The sequence below is a fragment of the Pseudonaja textilis genome, chromosome 2 (genome assembly GCF_049901715.1).
Source record: "Pseudonaja textilis isolate UNSWEBS1 chromosome 2, rPseTex1.2, whole genome shotgun sequence".
Classification (NCBI taxonomy): Eukaryota; Metazoa; Chordata; class Lepidosauria; order Squamata; family Elapidae; genus Pseudonaja; species Pseudonaja textilis.
Window position 1 is genome coordinate 6,188,389 of NC_141991.1, and position 4,931 is coordinate 6,193,319.

The 4,931-nt window shown below is 47.8% G+C and overlaps 1 pseudogene across 1 annotated transcript in view; it reads right to left on the reverse strand.

Moving 5' to 3' along the window:
* Positions 1–2,041, reverse strand: part of LOC113455009 (uncharacterized) — a 13,206-nt pseudogene extending 11,165 nt beyond the window's left edge. The window contains exons 1-2 of the transcript XR_015742463.1: positions 1,669–2,041; positions 976–1,225 (exon numbers count right to left, since the gene is read on the reverse strand). The product of XR_015742463.1 is annotated as an uncharacterized LOC113455009 (transcript). The remainder of the gene's footprint in view (positions 1–975; positions 1,226–1,668) is intronic.
* Positions 2,042–4,931: the final 2,890 nt, after the last annotated feature.

A 4,931-nucleotide genomic window follows, 5' to 3' on the forward strand; every position in this document is an offset into this window, starting at 1 on the left:
CTCCTTCAGGGGAGACAGCATAGATCCCCAAAAGGATCACTGCTGATCAGAGCAGATAAAGCTATACACAGAGCTTCCCAAAATTTAAATGATCTTGTTTGTTATCCCTGGTGCTGAAAGCAATAGAAAAAAATAAAATAAAAATAAACTGACAATCTAGCTTAATCCTGGGGTAAATTGGATCCTACAGTTTCTGAAAGGGGGGGGGGGGCTCACTGAATAGCTTCAGAAGGAAAAGACCCCAATAAAGGGCCCCCAATAAAGGATCCAGATGGTTTCAATTAAAAGTTAGGCTTTAGGAGAAGACCTAAGCGCTTCAGCTTACTAAGCGGTGACTCCCAATGCATTATGGGACAAGGCCTAAACAGGAACTATCTGAGCTGCGACATGGCTTAATCCTGGGGTAAATTTGATCCTGCAGTTTCTGAAAAGGTGGGGGGGCCCTCACTGATTAGCTTCAGATGGAAAAGCCCCCCAAAATGATCCAGAGAATTTCAATTAAAGTTTAAGCATTAGGAGAAGGCCTAAAAGCCCTTCAGGTTACTAAACTGTGACCCTCTCCCCAGTGCATTATGGGACAAGGTCTAAACAGGGACAATCCGCACACATCACAGCTAAAAATGTACCCCAGAAACAAGACCCACTTTGGGCTGAGAGAACATTTCCCCATGAAGGGACCAGATGAAGGCTGGGCAGGGGCTTCAGGGGTGCCTCAGGCAGCCTCTTTCGGCTTCAGGGGTGCCTCCACCCAGCCGATGCGATTTCCCCACTTTGTGCCCTTCCACCCAGAACTCCACCTCCAACTCAAGCATTTAATCCATATTAGTTGTAAGAAACCGCTTTTTATAACTAATATAGATTAAACAAATTATGCCTTTCGCTCTGCACCTTGGCAGCAAAACCCAATTTTATTGCATTGCCACATAAAGATTTTTTTAAAAAGCTTATTTTCCAAACCACGTTTCATTGACTCACCTTTAAAGTTACAGCTAAGAGGCCTCTGGGTCACTTGTCACCCCCTCTGAGTTCAAGGCCAGGGATGACCCTTACTGCTGACCGGTTTTGGTTTCTCCTTCACTGACTTGGTATTTTGGGCAGGAAGCTGCTTCTCCAACCAGGCCAAGATTTCCAAATTTTCTGGAACGGGAGTCCCGGGCCAATCTGATCCAAGAACGCCCCTTTCTCAAAGCTCTCTGGAGTTCACAGTCACATCTTCACTGGTCTCCTGCAAAGAGAAATGAAAGAGACTCCAAACGCTGACAGTGACAAGGAAATTGCTGGGAAATTCGAACTCACCGAAGGTTGGGGTTTTTTTGCCTTTACAACACACCAAATGCTACTCTGGACAGGCACTTTAAAACCGTGCAAGGCAAACCTTCTGGGCACCAACTTCTTCTTAGGAGCTGCGCTCACAAGACCCGCCTGAAAACTTCCTCAAAGTTTGAGCTTTCTAAAAGATCCGCCCAAGAGGGGCTGCCCCATCACAGCCTCCCCGTTGCAATTGAAACCAGTCTGTGTTAATTCCACTTTGCATATCTCCAAAAAAACAAAACAAAACCCCAAAACACCTTTTAAAGCTCCGTTTAGTCCATTTTCCCCAACTGCACTTGCGGGATACGCATTCTCGGAGATCTCACGCTCTGACGGATCACACAGAAAGCAACTTACCCAAAGGATCCAACCCGGAAGCCCCCGGGGAGCCTTGGCCAGGCGAGGAGGGGGGGGGGGAAGATCCAGCCTGGGTGGACGGGAGCCCCTTTTGCTCCCCTGGAGGGAAGCGAGGGATCCGCTCCCTGCAGGCGACGCCAGAGCCGGATCTCCCCGAGGAAAAGCCGAAGAACCGGACCCGCAGCTCCCTTCCTGCTGGCGGGGGGAGTGGGGGGAGATCTCCTTGGCAGGAGGGGCGGCCTGGAAGCCGGAGGGAGAGCAGCCCCCCCGCTTTCCTCGAGCGGGATCCAGCAGCTACTGCCGAGGGATCCAGCGCCGATCCTCCCCACGCGAAGGAAAACTAAGATCCAGCCAGTGGGAAGGGAGAGTCGGGGGAGGGAGGGCAGGGTTTCTGCTCTCCTCCCTGGCCCCGGCCCCGCCCCTTATCAGCCTCAGCTCCTCCCCCTCCTTTCCCCTCAATCTCCCCCCCAAAAGGCAGGAGCACCAGCTTTGAAAATCAGAAGCCAATCAAGAAGCCGTTAAATGAGGGTGAGGATGAAAATCATCTTATTTTTCTTATTTTCATTTCATTAATTTATTCACACAGGTTCCCCTTTTAACAACTTGTGAGTGCTTTTGCTCCTCCGCCCCCCAAAAATAAATGCCACTATAGAGGTTGATATTGGCTTGATAAACTATTTTTAATTTTGAATCTAAAAACATTTGTATTTATTTTATATGGGTCTTTATTAGCAAAAGGAAAAACGTGTTTCTTCCGTGGCTGGCCTAAGTTTATCGGATTCAATTTACAGAAATTCACGAAGATCTATTAAATGAAATGGAAAGCAAGAGGAAAAAAGTGGAAACAAGCTGAAGAATATTTCACTGAAATACACAGCAGCAGGACTATGTGAAAAGGGAGTTATTCTAGAAATCGAGGAACTTCAGCCTAATCCAGTCGGTGTTGTACAGCTGATTTAGCTATTCAATTTATCCGTTCAAATGGATTTTTCATTTTAGAATTTAAATGAGTTATTTAAATGAGTTATTCATCGTCAGGACAAAATGGAAAGGATTTCTTGCTCATCTTTTATATTGAGAAGAAAGAAAGAGAGATTCCAGATGAGCTCAACTCAAGTGAAACTTTTTTTCCCCTCTCTCCCGTTGCAATGAGTTTAGTCTCACACGTGTTTGAAAGCTCCGTGCTTCCGTCTGCATTTGCTGGATAGGCATGCTCAGAGACCTTGTTTTTTGGTTTTTTGATTTTTATTCGTTTATTTATTTTGATTGGTCAATCGCTTACAAGAAAATAGGTATGAGTATATACATAGTTATGAATACATGAAATGGATACATATAAGAAAAATAATAAAAAAGAAACAATAGGACAGGGACGGTAGGCACATTGGTGCGCTTATGCACGCCCTCTACAGACCTTTTAGGAAAGGGGTGAGGTCAATAGTAGAAAGTCTAAGATTAAAGTTTTGGGGGTTTGGGGAAGAAACCACAGAGTCAGGTCGAGTATTCCAGACATTGACCACTCTGTTGCTGAAGTCGTATTTCCTGCAATCAAGTTTGGTGCGATTAACCTTGAGTTTGTATCTATTGTGTGCCCTTGTATTGTTATGGTTGAAGCTGAAGTATTCATTGACAGGTAGGACATTGCAATATATAATTTTATGTACATTGACCACTCTGTTGTGCATCAGTGGAGTCTAGAATTAAAAATAAAGAAGATTGACTGCAGGTAGAACAAACCACTTTATTTTATTTACTTGTTTTATTTATTTGATTTGTCAATTGCTTACAAGATAATAGGTATGAGTATAAATGTAAGTAAGAACACAGGAAATAGGTACAAATAAATGGGGATAATAGGACAGGGACGGTAGGCATGATTGTGCACTTAGGCATCATCCTCTTAGGATGTGGGATGAGGTCAATAGTGGATAGTTTAAGGTTAAAAGAGTGTGGGGCTAGAGGATGTAACAATAGAGTCAGGTAGAGTATTCCAGGCATTAGCCACTCTGTTGCTGAAGTCGTATTTCCTGCAATCAAGTTTGGTGCGGTTCACCTTGAGTTTGTATCTATTGTGTGCTCTTGTGTTGTTAGTGATCCACACGGAGTCCCCCGCCCTGGGGAACCTTGGCCGGGTGAGGAGGGGGCAGATCCAGCCCTGGGAGGGAGCCCCCTTCACCCCCCTGGAGGGGAAAGGAGGGATCCACTCCCTGCAGGCAACGCCAGAGTCGGATCTCCCCAAGGAAAGGCCTGGAAGCTGAGGAGCGGGATCCGCAGCTCCCTTCTTCCTGGCAGGGAGGGGAGAAGATCTCCTGGCAGGAGGGGCGGCCTGGAGGCTGGAGGGAGCGCAGCCCCACCTGCCCCAACCGGGATCCAGGAGCCTCTCCCGAGGGATCCAGCGGCAATCCTCACCAAGCGAAGCATGACACGTGGCGATCCAGCCAGTGGGTGGGAGCGGAGGGGGTGGAGCTTCTGCTCTCCTCTCGGGCTCCGCCCCCACCTTGAAGCCCCGCCCCTTCGGCTCCCTTCCGTCCCTCCCCTCCAATATTGCCTCCCTGTTAAGACTACATGCTCCGAAACTTCCTGGGATCCCTCCGTGTCGGGGGTTCCTCTGCCCATGGTAAGAGTGTCCCACTCTGTACATTGGAAGCGGAGCTGCCTCTCCTGCTCCAGTGTGTAGGAGCTGCCTTGTTTCACGTCTTTCTGTCAAGGAACTCCCTTCAAAGTGTCAGGAATTCGCAGCAATATATACGGTTAACTTTTGTTCTACCTGCTAAAATAATTTATTGATGTTCCCTCCTAACCGGATAATGGAATCTTTAATTTTCCGCCCAGGAGCTTTTAAGTCAAATAGCTTCACCTCTTCCAGGGATCTGCAAGTGACCCTGGAGCAGAGGTTACACGATGCCCCCCCCATCACGAGAATTTAAATTGGGTGGGGGTCTCTATTAAGGCCCCGAGCCTGGGTGGGTTTTCTGCAGAGTCTCAGACTCTTTGGGTGGGTCGTCTCCCAATCCCCAGAGCCCCCAGGACAGCAAAAAGGGGAGAGTTGGGGCAGCAGCCCAGATCTCATGCTTCTTCACATGGGGGGGCAAATACAAGCAGGGCAGCTCAGCAGCTGAGAGGGCAAAGAGGCCTGGAAAGGCTGCTAGGCCTCTGCAGTAGAATTCCTTCACATTTGGGGTTGAGGGGAGGGAAATCTGATCTGGTCTGTCCAGAGCAGGGGCCTTCCAACTTGACAGCTTTAAGACTTGTGGACTTCAACT